This window comes from Lepisosteus platostomus, chromosome 8 (assembly GCF_059453375.1).
Source record: "Lepisosteus platostomus isolate fLepPlt1 chromosome 8, fLepPlt1.hap1, whole genome shotgun sequence".
Classification (NCBI taxonomy): Eukaryota; Metazoa; Chordata; class Actinopteri; order Semionotiformes; family Lepisosteidae; genus Lepisosteus; species Lepisosteus platostomus.
In genome coordinates this window covers 13,462,885-13,478,173 of record NC_142618.1, presented here as the reverse complement: position 1 = coordinate 13,478,173, position 15,289 = coordinate 13,462,885, and the positions used below count along the sequence as shown (strand labels likewise).

General features: G+C 43.2%; 1 protein-coding gene across 4 annotated transcripts in view; it reads left to right on the top strand.

Annotated features, from left to right (window-relative positions):
- The window catches only part of mapre2 (microtubule-associated protein, RP/EB family, member 2), a 50,044-nt gene that overhangs the window by 14,741 nt on the left and 20,014 nt on the right, over positions 1-15,289 (top strand). The window lies entirely within an intron of this gene.

Here is a 15,289-nt window from a genome sequence, read left to right as displayed (position 1 = left end):
GATTACATAACATGCCTAATGCTCATTTATTCGTTTTTTTTTTTATTTTGAAATGGTTGCAGCGGGACTGCGCGGATCTCTTTATTATTATTTTTTTCCCGCAAAGCCTCTGATGGCGTCAGTGCTTGTATTTTCATCCGGCGATCGCGTTTTCTTGGACGCAAGCTAGTTGTTTTTTTTTTTTGTCTGTCATGTTCGCCGTGGACGTCGCTGCTGCTCCTTCGGTGCGTGTTTACTTGGTCGACGAAAGCGGACCGTGAAGAGGGGAATGGCTCAGCTCGGCTCGGGGGGGTGGTTTAAAGGTGTGCGTTAACACTTGCAAATGTTCCCGTTTCCTAGGAATGCAGGCGGGAGGCGAGTAGGTAACGGTGAAGTGGAGAGGAAATGGTATCCTCTTGTAGTCTGTAGCATGAAATCGCAACATTGATGCTGTTAAGTGCGCAGGCTGGCCCGCAATTGCTTGACAGCAGAGATCACGGGGGGAGAGAGATCGCCTCCCTTTTCTGCTGGAGACGGGTGTTTCTCCAGCGCCGAGCTGCCTTTTTCCTCCCATCAGCTGATGTTTACGTCGGAAAAAAAAAGTCCATTTTGGTTCTTTTCTTTTCGCGGCGTGGCAGCGCACAAAATGCATTTAGGGCATGGTATTTGACGACTCGTTTCGGTGCGCCGTGCGCGGCGGTGGGTTAAGGATTTGTAAGCCTCTTGCGAGGTGTTATTTATCCGCACACGCAGGAAATGATACCTGTGATCATGTTCCACTCAAAAGAAGAGAAAAAGACGCACCTTTGGATGCAGTTTACTAGGGAACTAACCTTCCGTGCTAAATAGAGTAGCCGTTATCGAGTAGTGTCTGATAAGGGAATTAAAATAGTTGGCATCACTCCAAGCAGATAACTGTTAAGCTAAATGCGGCGTTCTTTCTGACCTTAAAGGTATTTAGCACAATATGGAGTAACAGACTTTTTACTGTATCCTTTGGGGTCTGATGCGTTTCAACACGTGACGCTAAAATGCATAACTGCTTTAAATGGCCATAAACCTAAAACTGACGGTTCTGAGTTTGAATGTTATCAGCATGACTGGAAAATGTGGAAAAGTTTTGATAGCTGAGAAACAACTGGTTCCCTCACGTAGCCACTGAATATGCAAGCGTATGAAGCTACCACTGTATTGATAAGAAGTGTATAAAGCTGTACACTGCTGTAACCTTTAAATTTCGGAACAATAAACGACCCTCATGATTCAGATGAAATACTCCCCTCTGAGAAGCAGTGTTTCGGTGTCAAATCAATATTTCTGTGGAGTCAGTTGATCATCACGTTGTCGACTCAGCGTTTTATTGTCCGCTTCCCGACCTTCCTTGTCCCCTTCTGCCGAGTTCATGTTTTGAATTTACCCCCAAGTCCTTTTACCGCCCATTTCATCTCCTTTTTAAAAGAGAATTTCAGAGGATAGTAAAATACCGGCAAAATAAATTCATGCTCTTAAGTCTCTTGATTGAAATTTTGCTTCGGTACGGTTGTGTAGTTTATTGTTGTGTACGCTGGCAGTTTTTTTGGCATTTATTATTGCTCACAACCGATTTTAAGTGGTCTAGACGACAATGCGAGATCTCCTTCGGAAAGCTAATGAACGCCAATTAGCAACACTCACAAGTCTTGTTTTTCCATGACTCGTCAGTATTTGAACCGTGTTCTCTGACTGGGCTGGTTCGTGTGCTGATGGGGTTTTTTTTTTCCCCCACACGCCGTTGTTCATAGCCGAGAGCAGATCTTTATATACATTATATATACGTGTTTTTGTTGTTGTATGCTTATCCGTTACAGTCTAACGTTGACAATATACATTCATCCAGTTCAGAAGGGATGTGCTGTATATCTCTGAAAGCCACAAGACACCTAGGTATTGCTACTCAGCAATCCTCTTATTGTGAAATATGAGTTAGGATTTCCCACTCAGTGGGATTACAAAAACAGGGCTGACCCCAAGCCACCTGGGGTCTTTTACTAATAAGTCTTACACACTCATATGCTTCTGTCTGAACCTCTTTGCTAACTGCTCTGAATGTGTTGTTGTTGTTGTGGGTCTAAGCTTTTCTGATTCCAGCCTGCAGACTGAAGTGACTGTATAGAAAGAGGTTTACACATGCTGCACATTGGTGGTGGTGGTGGTGGTGGAGGAGAGTCCCCATTACCTGTAAAGTGCTTTGAGTGGAGTGTCTAGAAAAGAGCTATATAAGTGTGAGGAATTATTATTACCCTGGCTTTGGGTACATTTTAAAGATTGAGGAGGGAGAAGTGTTTCCCAGCAGGCCGCGGTGATGTTCATCTGGCTGTTCTGTACAAATGTGAAAGGATGGACGTGTAATGTTGCAGTTACCGCCAGATAATTCAGGCGTCTTCTCTGAAACAAGGCATCTCTTCATCCAGCGTCCGCAGTGACATTATGACTTGTAGTTTCCTCTGCTGGAGATGTTGTCTGCAAGGCAAGAGAGACCTATAACAAGTTCCATGCTGAAGATACTTCAAAAGAAGTGTCCCACTTATGAGCCTCCCGACCAATGATTAATTAATAATGTCTAAAGTAATACAACAGAGTTGGTATGAGTTTAAATCCACGCTGTATGCTCCAGGCTCTGATTTGTGTGATGCAAACTCCCATCTAAAAAAACAACAACGTTTTTGCATGTTTCCAGGTATAGATAAAGGTGAATTGGACATGTTTTTAAGTATCCTCAATACTAAGAGAGCTCATAACATTAAAAGTTATCCCTGTTTAGAAATTTGATCTTGTACGGCCCCCAGAAATGATCAGTGCGGCGGGCTTAGTGCTAATCCCGTTGGATCAGCGGTTAAAAGCCGATCAAAATCTGTGCCGCTTCCAACTGAAATGATCTGTTTTCCTAGAAATTATCTGCAGTTTCAAAAAGGGATAAGATAGGGTTCCTTTGTTGCATGAAACATGGCAGTTATGCACAGTGGTGACATGCAGAGTAGGGCCGAGACTGTTCTTGCTTTTTATTTAAGATGAAAAGTCACTGTACAGCCTTTCAGTTTCAATTCAGTTCTGTGAGCCATTGAAGAATTTCATTGTGCAGTGGAAACGGGAAGTCAAAAACGGCCAATATGACTTTTTTTTAAAAAAAAGGCGGGTCGCGTGGGCTTGGTTGATGATGTAAAGCTGTCCAGAGAACAGCCACGGATGTGTTTGTGCCTTAATCAGAGCGGAACAATGCCCAGCCCAGCTCCTGGCCTTGAGATGATTGGCTGGCTCAGCCTTCAGGGTTTCAAGGACTAGGCAGCAAAACAAAAGCTGCGGACGTAAATCGCAGCCCGAGACGACCCCTGTCGCAGGCCCGTCCTGTACACTTCTGTAGGTGTGCGCCGCCTTGGGATCGCTTCTAAGCAGCGCTCTTTTTCTCTGAACGCAATCGTCTCGGCGTGTTTTCCAGCAGCTGCTCCATGTTTCAGCTGTGATCGTGTTTGTGTGTAAACGGCGCATCTGTTCTGCGATGGCTTCATTAGGATTGTGGCATTTATTATTAGGAAGGCGCTTTTCTGCACAACCCGCGGAACAAGGTTTGTTCTGTGTAGTACAGTGCGGGTATTCAGCCGAGCGGAAGCAGGCCTCTGTGAGATAATGAGGGGGGGCCTTTTGTTACAAGTATTGAGAGGGCAGTGCCCTTGCCCCCTGCTCTGTACAGCAGACCCCCTTTCTGTCTGGCCTCATAGGCGAGCTGCTGTGTTTAACCCCTCCTGGTGATCCTGCGGCTGCCAGACAGTTACGGTTACCCTGTGGCCTGCGTGAGTGTTTCGTCTTGCTCATTTGCATGGGATCAAAGCTGCTGGTGAGCTCCAGGCTCCATGGCTCCCTAATGATCTGCGTTTTCATGTACATGGGGGGGAGGGGGGGGAATCTTTCATTATGTGTTGCTTCATTTTATCCGTTTTTAAGAGTAATGAGTCTTTAAAAAAAAAAAAGTCCTCCATAGAGCCATTTCCCCCACTAATTTCGTGCTCCGAGGGAGTAAGTGGAGAGCTTTTCGTTCAGTGTATGACATGCACTTCATTCTTTGTCAGTCTAGCATGTTACACAAAATCTCAGGAGGGCCAGCTGGTAATTATGTAAAAACTCCTCTCTGGCTCCATTATGTGTGATTATTATGCAGAAGGAGGAAAAGGAAGTGTGGTACCTAATCTCAGGGGAACTAATTCATTATCCTTCCGAGACTTGTTTCCACGCAGCATCTTGATAAGAAATATCATGGCCTGCCTTAATATGTTTTTGATCCGGGTGGCTCAAAGGTGGCAAGTATAACGCTTACATTGCACATTGCCAGTGTTTTGTTTTTACTGTCGGGTAATGAACAAAGAGCTGGAGTTTCCACAGCCTGGAAGATGTTGGAGACAATGTCTCCAGGAGTTTTACAAGCAGTAATCTAGGGCTATAGAGCATAGCCAGTGCCCTCTTTAATGTCTGTGTAACCTCCGGCGTTTGCCCAGTATGGTTTAGGTTGTGATTGTTGTACCTTTGTGATGTATTGGTAAGTTAGAAGTGAAAGCATAAGCCTAGTCATGAAAACTTGTATAAACTTCTCGATAGAACCATTACAGTGTGACTAAAGGAGAATGTGCAGAATCTGGCAAATCTTGGGGGAACAGACTATATATATATAGTTGTTCAGGTGAATGGCTGGTGGGGAATAGTTAACATGCTTTGTTGTTTGTAGGTTCAATGAGTTGGCATGCAGATTGTTTCATGTACTGGCTTCTCTCACTTTTATCTGATGATTGCAAAAAAAATAATAATTTTGAGCTGCAAGTCCTCCTTGGTCCTACATACTGGTACACAGTGTGTGCAGGCACAAGGAGTTTTCAACCCTTCAGAAAATTACTTGTGTATGGAATGGGTTTTGGTGCCACCCTTGTAGTCTGGCTGTCACAGCTGCACTTAGTGATGGTTATATGCCTGCCACAGTTTGTTTAAATCTACATTTCCACATTGCACATAGAAGCAAAATGTGTTGCATTTTGAAGCAACCTTGCCTCTTCAGGTCTGTTAAAAAATAAAAGTTTTGTGGTATTTTGTGTAGGCTTTGAGGAATAACCGAGCACTTTTTGTTTTATAGTCAAATATACAGCCTAAGCTGGCGAACTGGAGTTCACAAGAAAATTACTAGCTTGTGAAAGTTGTTGTGCTTAGTTTGCATACTAAGTGTCTGTGCCTCTCTGAAAAGTCTAAAGAGGGTGGGGAAAAAGTGAAAATATGTTTTTTACTTAATATTGGGAAACATTGCCTTGAATTGCAAATATAAATTTGAAAAGGGGGCACTTATGGTAAGGTGCCAAGGATAAATCACTTCTGTGATATTTTGTGCTGCAGACTACAGAATATCCCGAGCTATTGATCGAACACTTGACATTGTGGAGTTCCACTACATGTGTTTTTTCTGTTGTCATTCTCAGGAGACGGATACTGCTGAACGTTTTTTTTTTCCTGTAGCACTTGAACATGCTCTCCAATTTTGCATTTCTGTGTGTTCCACCTCAACCACTGTCACTGTAGCCAGACTTCCTCTTTTTTTCCAGATTTTTCCAGATCGCACCCTCTCTCCTGAAACGTAGTAAAAACTGCTTGCACCCTCTTGTCATTCTGCAAAACACACATTCTGCTTTAGTATATTTGTGGTCGTGTATTGAATTTTTTTTTTTGGTCTGTGGTGTCGCTTGTTTCAAACAGAAATTAAGATGGCAGGGATAAGATTTCAATATCAGTCCATGTCTAAAAAGCCATTGTAAGACATCTTAATGATAACTGCTCAATACAATTTCTATTGTCTATTTTATTTCAGTTGTTGTGACAGGTTTTTATACAGCAGGTGAGAATTCTGATTTTTTTATTTTTTAATAAAGATAATAACCCTTTTCTTCTCGAGAAACGCCCTGGGGTTTTTAATGACTACAGACAGGACCTCAGTTTTACGTCTCATCTGAAGGACGGCACCTTTTTACAGTATAGTGTCCCCGTCACTATACAGGGGCATTAGGACCCACACAGACCGCAGGGTGAGTGCCCCCTGCTGGCCCCCACTAACACCTCTTCCAGCAGCAACCTTAGCTTTCCCAGGAGGTCTCCCATCCAGGTACTGACCAGGCTCACACCTGCTGAGCTGCAGTGGGCTGCCAGCTGTGAATTGCCGATTGAGATGGTTTTAGTTATAACAGTTTTCATCATGTGGGGGTGCATTGTTTTGTCTTGAGATGTGTTTGTGCCCTCGGTGGCCTGGTGTCCCGTTCAGGGTGGGTCCCACCTTGCTCTTGTCGCTCGCCGGGCTGGGCTTCGGCTCCTAAACCCCCCAACCCTGTTCACGGAGGGCTCGGCAGTGTTGAGTGTTCATGCAGGTTGTGTAAGTGCCATCTGCTTATGCAATGGGCTGGCGAGGTGCACCAAACCACTACTGGAAAGGCAGCGTGTTATTCCTGGTCCCGCCACAGGAAATTCCTGGTGATTTCCGCTTTTCTCAATATCAGATAGGACGGAAAGAGTGCATCTCGGTGCTCCAGTCGCACTTGAGCTCAGAAGGCGACCAGGCCGAGCCCATTCAGGACGACCTCAGAGCTTTGAATCGCTCCTTTGGGAAAGGCACGATACACGCTTCCAACCAGGAACCCCGGCCAACGCAGGCCAAGAAAAAACCCTGCCTATCGGGATTTTAGCCTGCCTGACTTGTGAACGTATTGGTTTCATGTGTTCACATTCCTTTTACACATGCTCAGCTCTTATTCAAGCGGGCACTTTTGTGTAATTAAATGCGTTCATATTTAAATCGAAACCGGGCTGGGGTTCTTAACACCACTCAGGACGCAATCTTGGTGTGTTTTTCTGAACGTTTGGTTAAAAAAAAAAATTTTGGAAACAAAGAAAAAGAAAGCAGGGTGTTACTCTTTCTCCAGGTCTGGATCTCATCATTGTTGATCTCATGATCTGTGGGTGGGTCAGTAAGTCCCTAGGAGAGGGTACTTAAAATGTTTCAAGACCCAAAGTGTCTGTATCATTTTTCAATGTAGTTTCTCTTGATTTCAATGCATGTGGACACCTTTGCCTTTGACCTTCCCTTGGGCATCACATCAGTTCAACATCTGTGAACTGTTCTCTCTGCATATACCCTTAGGTATATAATGAAGGAACGGTTTTCCTTCAGTTTCCAGAACTAGGCTCTGAAACCTGGGCAACGATGCCTTCTGCTCCATGGTTCCCAAGCTGCAGATTGCTATGCCCTCTAGCAAGTCCGTCACCCCGTCTTGAAACTGACTTTTATACTGTAGCTTTTCATGTGGTTTAGTTTACCGCATTTAAAAACGTATTTCTGCTTCTAATAATTTCGCTTTTAATGTAAAATGCCTGGATGATGTTGTGAAAGGTGATCCATGAATGTTTAAAAGGAAGAGGGCAGATAGCTGAGCATATCGAAAGTTAAGTTGTTTACAGCGCAGGTCCAAATTGATTGACACTCGAGCAATTTTGACTGTTGCATAAACACGTAATCATCTCGGCAGGGAGAGGGCTGATTGGGATCAGGTGAGGAGGAGATTTGGGATGTTGAATGTCAAGTCAGATCAGTGTGATGAAGGAAGAACGCGCAAAGGAGTCAAAAAGTCTGCTTATCAAGAGAACGACGTCTTTGGATCACCCCCTTTATCCTGATAGGTAGTAAAATCTGCTTGCACCCTCTTGTCATCCTGCAAAGCACACACAAAGCAGTGCTTTAGTATTTTTGTGGTCGTGTTGATAGTTTCTTTTGAACTGGGCTTCCATGTTATTTTTTCATGATGTATGTTTCTGTTTCAAACAGAAATTAAGATGGCAGGGATAAGATTTCAATATCAGTCCATATCTAAAGAAAACATCAAAGCCATTGTAAGACACCTTAATGGTAACTGCTAAATACTATTTGTATTGTGGCATCAGTTTGTTGCAGGCTGGACTAACTCGGATCATTGTTGCTCACCACTTGTTCAAGGCCAGCAATTTAAGTCAAGGCCAGAATCTGAGTCTGTCAAAGAGAGACCGTGATGTGAGGGACTGAGAGTCCCAGTACCTTATGGAGATTGACGGGCTGGTCCATGTGGGATGATCTGAGCGGGAGGGTCTTGTTGCTCCTGAAAACCTCTTGCAGTGACTGACAGCAACCAGAGCGCTGAGCGTTACAGCGACCAAGTCCTGCCTCCGACTCATCCTGGCATGACAGCGGTCTAGCAGGACTGAGCTCGTGTCCCAGTGGCTTTGCTTGGGAGAGGAGAAGGCCACAGTTGCTCTGTGGAGGCCCAACTGGCCAGTCTTCAGCTGCGGTGAACATCGATGGGAAGCACTGGGACTCGGAGCCCAGCGAACAGACGCAGGCTTGTCGTGACGCTTGCAGAGGGAAGGGACAGAATCCCTCAAGACTTTATCTGCAAGCAGGTGCGAAGCAGACGTGGCAGATGTACAGCAAGTGTTACAAAAACTGTTTTTTTTCCCCATGTAAAACTTTACACTGAACAGGGAAAAGGCTTGTCTGTCACAATATTTGCCGATTTTGCAGTTCTCAGTTGCTTTAATCAACGTAATCAACCTCAGGTAATGGCAGTTCTGTGCTCCTTCTCTGCTCAGATTGTGGCCTAGGAACTGACTGGAGCTCTACTGGAAATAAAGCTCATCTGATGTCTCCACACTTGAAAACACTAATGTAACATTTAAATATTAGTAGTATAATTTAATTTGGAATATTGTCTTTTCTGCTTCTTGTCTAGGCTTTGAATACATGTCTTAGAGCAACGTTGTAGGACCAGGAAGAAGGCTCCACAGCCGAAACTGTTTCTTTTCTTCTCTTGTCAGCATGGAATAAACCTGTACTTGTTCCTTTGCAGCCTTCGCATGCTGATGCAGATACCTACTTGAACTACTGTCCTAGATACGCTTGCTTGTACTTCTGTGTAGAACCCGGTCCGTATATTTGAATTGTTATAGCTGTTAAGAAGCAGCTGCTTAAGATTTTAATTTGTTTTTTGTTTCTAACTGGATTAGTTTGAAGTGTGATGTTTTCATGCTGCCAACAAAGGGTAGCAGGAAATTAAAAGCACTCCCATTTCACGTTCAGACATTTTGGAACTGGTACTGGCAGTTTGTTGTAGATGGAGATGCCTTCTGTTGTGTCAGATCTTCAAATATAGTGCCCAGCTGCTACACAGTTCTCATTCTGTACTCCCGTAAAAGACAAAGACCACTCCCTTTGAAGGAGGAGCAAGTCCTGTAACAGCTGGATGGAACTTTGCAAAATCTGTTTGCTTGGACCTGGTGTAAGAGCAGGCAGGAGGTCCTGTTAGCTTATGACTTGATTTGATGCTGTTGTTCTGTTATTGATGTAGCATTGACTACACTACCACGCCTGTAGTGGAACACTAGGAAAAATCTTTCCTGCTCACCAACATCGACTGACCATATATATACCTTGCCTTCAGTTGGACCTCTATGATCTTCATGTTGAAGCAGGCATGCAAATGATGGGGGGCAAATGTTACGTTGCCGACAGAACATGGAAGTATATCTTTTCATTTTCCCAGGGTCCTTTATTTAAACAGTAGAGGAAATAAAAGTTGTCTCAGTATCTTGAAAAGATTTATCTGCATGTTTGAGAATGCTGAATGAATCATGTATGTATACATATGTCTAAAAAAAGATCATACCATGAATTGTTCCCTCTAAAAAAAACTCCACCTAATATGCTCAGAAGCTGGATATTTCCCAGCGGTAGTATTGGTAGTGTTTTTCCTGTGGTGTGGAATACACAATTTTGTTTTTCTTTTCCAAACAGGAAATAAGGAGCAGATAAAATTAGAGTGCTGTGGGTTGGAATAGTGGCAACTTTTCAGTGACCTTGGTCTGTAATTCTGAGTGGCAAGACTCCTGGTCCCAGACGTGTGTATAAAGAGGTGCTGACAAAGAGCTGAGAAAAACGCCTATATTTAGTTTTCCCAGTTTACATTTGGGGTGCTGTGATGTGGGACTTTTATGGCGCATTTGTATGAACCAAATGCTGCTTTTCCTGTAGGAGAGAGGGGTTTTGTTTTGTGCTTTTCATGAAGAGCAACTGTGTTGCTGAAGTTCATTCATTTTAATTTAGCGTTGTAGCCCTTTGAGTGCCTTGTTATAAAACGTTTTACAGAGGCGCAAAAATCAAATTAAAAATGAGGTTCACCATGGAGTGAGGTTCTTACTGAGTGGTTCAAACATCCAAATAAGAAAAAAATGTCCAAATTTGCAGATGTTTGGTTTGGGAGTCCGGTTTCAACTTTTTTTTGTTGTTTTTCAGTCTAAGCTGACGTCTGATTTCATCTGCCAAAACCTAGGAATAGTTTGTTAGGCATGGTGTGTGGAATGCAGAAAGCACATCTGTCACTTTATTCATGGTGTTAATTGTATGCTTTTTGACAGGATTTAATTTTCCCCCCTTTTGATGCATTTTTTTAAACCACACATGTCTATTAGTTCCTAGTTCTTAGGTTTTGACGTCTGTCTTTGCTGTCTGATTTCATTTGATACTGAAGCTGTTGTAGCAGTGGTACGTAATTCCTGATCCTTGCATGTTCTCCTATCCTTGGAATTGTAGTATTGTGCACTTCTGTTGGAGAAGGGTATCTTTCGAAGTTCGACTGCTTGACATCCTTCCTCAGTTTCTAACATGAGACAGTCCAGAGGTGGCTAAATATAGCCTGCAAGTAAAACTCTCTGTCCTCTCAGGAGTCTCTTCACTGAGTGTTTACTTCATGCTCTAATTCCACGTATGATTCAGGTTTATAAAGACCCATTTTCCTGCAAAGGCATTTTTTGGCAGCCTCCTTTGTTTATAATATGAAACAGTAGTTTGAGTCGTGAGCAGTGGTATTTGGGTTATTGACTTAATATGCTAAGTTATGTCCACTCCTACAGCGAACATGGGGTCTGCTTGAGAGGTTTGTGCTCGGGCCTTTAAAGCATTAGCTCTCCTGTCTCCTGTCTTTATTTGTACTTTTAAATGTGTTTTAAATGAGCCTCAGGCCTGACTGTGGAAGGCTCAAAAGCTGAAGTCAAAGGGAACTGCAGAGGTATCTGGGGTTAGAATCATTATCGCCGAGTGCATTTCAAACCACAACGAAGGTAAATTGTACACGGTAACGTGCAAAACCTCAAATTTACATCATGGCATATACAAAATATCCAGTTAGTGCAACATGATATTCTATGATTTAGATAGAGGCACAGAATGTGGTGAGGCAGCCCTATGACATTGTAATCAAGCAGGCTTGTGAATACATCTCTTTATTTCAGTAGAAATATTGCTCTCAACTTCTAGAAGGTTTTGCCGACAGACTACTTGTTAATCCTGCATGCAGATCCCATTGGAACGTTGCGGTGAAATGTCTGCTGCACCAAAATATACTTTTTCCCCTCATAAATAGAATGACGTTAGTCATTACAGTGACTAGTGAGCAGGAAGGGCGGCATCACATCGCAATTCGCTAAGCTTCAAGAATTGAGACTGTACTAGAAATGAGAACACGGTGACTTTATAGTGCTTTCACAAAGTTCACGATTTTGTGTTTAATTCAGAATGTGTAACGTGTTGTGATGACCAGTGCATTGATTTTGTTACCAAGATTTAATATCTGGTGAGAGAAGTGAGGACTGCAGCTCCCCTTTCAACACGTCCTGCTTGAGAGACCAGTACTTCCGGGAGATGCTGTAATATACAGACTGGCCTGCCAGGGGCTCAACTGAGGAGCTGACGTTCTCTCCGATGAGGAAGTATTTTGGGGGGAGGGGGGGGAGAAGGAATCCCCTTTTTGCCCAGTCAAATCTGGTCGGTGTCCAAGAGATGTTTATTTTGTGCTACTTAGTGGCAGACACCCACAGCCTGCTACAGTGTATGACTGCTTGCCCCACGTCAGCAAAATATTTATTCACCTTAGAAACGGTTCCTTCATCGCGTCGACCACAGAGCTGTGCTGGAATGCTTGGGAATCGTTGGAGACGCATGACTATGGCTGGCCTTGCCGGTCTGTGGCTTTTTCATGCTGGCAGGGTAATTCCCAGCGACTCCTTGAATTTCCTGTCTTTTTCCCTGCCTAAGAGCATCCTTTGTGCCTGTTAGAGCAGTTTCTTGGTGGCCTGAATATTGAACCGAACAGAGCTAACTGGTTGAAAATAGCCTTATTGCTGCAATTGTCCCCTCTGTGCTGGAACGTTTATTATGCTTTTAGGTTATCAGGCTGACGGGACATGTGCTGCATTAATTGTCATTGTATGGGATGTAAAATGCATTTTTATATTTAGCATTGCTATAAAATAGAAAAAGTGACCAGAATAATTTTACAGTGGAATTTTGTTTAACCAAAAGGGAAGATGTATTATTTGTGAAGTCATTCATCTTTTAGAGCAGGATTTTAACTAAACCCAATTGATTGTATCCAGCAGTAGCTTTCAGATAAATTACAGTTTATGACTATTTCAATGTTTTCTAAAAAATTATCTCTGGACAGTGATGTTGTGATGTTTCAGAGCAGATTAAAGTATCGAGTGGCAATCCTTTGCTCGCTTTGGATGGGGAAAAAAAAAAGATGGAAACGGATCAGGTTTGCCTTGAGACAACAAGGACCAAGTAAATGAGGGTTCTTTAAAGGCACACGAGGTAGAAGAGACTCCCACAACTCATGAATGAATGGTCTGTTTGAGCTCACACAGGCTGTGTTCTCAATGGAGTTGAAGAGGGCCTCTAGGATTCTCTTGAAAACTGCCGGTCTGCTGTGTTTCAGGATGTGTCCGATGCAGTAATACTGTATTGGCTGCAGTTGTAAAAGTAGCCATGAGTTTGTGTACTCTTGTCCTTTATAAACCATGCCATCAAGACTGTTTACCCTGTAGACTGGAGAAGTTTTGATGGTAAAACCTCAGTATTTGCCAGGGTTAGCTACCTTGTAGCCTTTGTGGGTGGAGAGTTTCCGAATATGGAACTTAATACCTTATGGGGAAAATAAGGCAGGGTTCTGAGGCTCGCGAAACACACTTTTCTGTAGTAAGGTTTTGTTTTAGCTGTGAACTCTTTCCAAAATACTAGTAATTATTGGCAGGAAGAATTTATAGGGAAAATTAATTGCTGGAAGCTCAGAAAAGCATGGTTTCCCCCTATAATTCAGGTAATTGCATGTGCAAACAAATAAATTAGTTCACATATGATGTAGCTTACCCTGTTACAGTTTGTTTTACTTCCTTCTTAGTAGAGCATGGTGCCTGTACTTTTCACATCTTTTTATTATTATATTATAAATGCAGTGCTACTGTACTGTAAGAGTTTGTTACAGCACAGTAATAACAGTGGAGAAAGTGGTTTAAGTTTCTTACTCCCTTCCCACTCGTCCGACTCACTCTCCTGCTCCTGTGATCTGTTTAATTGTTTTTCATTTGTTTCTTATCGTGGGAGAAACATGAAAACTGAGATACTATGATAGCTAAGGGGCCTGAGGAATGTTTTTTGGTATTTTAACACTTTGCAACGCAACACTCAGTCACATGCAGGCGTGACTCTGATAACGGGTCTATACACAACGTGCAGGGCATGCTTTCCTGAAGGAAACTACATAACCCATGATGCAGTGCTGCACAGTCATGTTAACTGTGCCTCTGCTACAGAGGTCAGGTGAAGCAGATCTGCAAGAAGAAAATGCTGCGGGTGAGTGCCTGAATTTAATCTCTTACTGTAGCTGCAAACGAGCAAAACTGGTCCACGAATGTGAAAAAGAGATTATCGAGATTTTTCTGCATACCCGCTGACTAGTGTGAGGCTAACGGACAAAACTGGATATTGAAAATGACTCTTAGAGTGAAACCTTAAGGTCCTTGTAACAAGAAAGATAGATTTATTTTATTTGTCTTCTCCATTTCAAACAGATTAATATCTGTGGTGCCACAGTGGTGCATTGGTTAGCATTGCTGCCTCAAGGTTCTGGGGTCCGGGTTCAATTCATGGGGTGCTCTCAGCATGCAGTTTGTATGTTCTCCTCATGTCCTTCGGGTGGTTTTCCTCTTGGTGCTCCAGTTGCCTCTCTCAGTCCAAAGATATACTGGCAGGTTAATTGGCTTCAGGTAAAAATTGTGTGTGTGTGTGTGTGTGTGTGTGTGTGTGTGTGTGTGTGTGTGTGTGTGTGTGTGTGTGTGTGTGTGCTCTGTTGTGGACTGACGTCCTGTCCGGCGTCTGTCCCGCTTTGTGCCTGCAGTTTCCTGGGATAGGCTCAGGCTCTCTCATGGTGTGTAACTGGCCTGTGATCAAACTTTCAAAGCATCCTGTGTATGAATAATAATGGGTTTAAATCCTGTGTTTAAAAAAAAACTGGCCATGTCCTGGAATTATAGTGGCCGAAGTCGAGAAGCTTGAGCAGTGTGGCATTGTGAGCCACCTTGACTAGCAGTGCTTGTCTGCAGCTGTGAAGCAGGTGAAGACAGAGATCATTTGCATATTTTAGGGCAGTCAAACTGAAAAACATTTCATCTCTACTCCAGGAGCACTGGGCTGGACCTCAGCGAGGTGTATCACTAGCTGAGTGCACAGGGTGGCCTCTCGGTTACCCACAAAGAGCTGGAGGCGCTGGCGGTGGGTCTTCTGACGTCTGGATCTGTACAGGTCCAGCGACCGAGCTTGATGGGGGTTGTAGTAGCTCTCGCACCTTCCTCCTGCTTGGCCAGCTAGCCAAGAAAGAAAACCCCACGCCATCACAAGCTCAGTTTGATACCTATTACCCGCATATTTTACAACAGAAACCGTCTTTGTATGAAAAAATGAAGGGGTTAATAAGAGTGAAGTAGCTAAAAATATTCTAAAATGCCTCAGGTGAAACGCACAGAAAAAAAAAGAACTAGGGTAAGAAAGGAGTCTGAAGAATTTCCACACAGACGCCAGGTTCCTCTGTCATCTAATTCCTATTAAACTCACACTGGTAAAGAGAAATCGCAACTTGCAAATTGTTTCCTGCAAATGCTATTGCAAATAGAGAGTCAGACTACTCTTCATAGTCAGTTTTCATCCAGTAGGTTTATTGCATTTATTGGCTGCTTGTATGAAGACGTCAGTCTTCAGGGTAACACTTTTTCGCTTGAAATAAGAAGTAAAACAGTAACTTTTGTTCTCACTCTATACATTTATACTTGTTTTTTTAAATAAAATTTAATGGAATTAAGAATGATCTAGCCGAACACGCCATCCTTCAGTCTAACTGTGCCACTG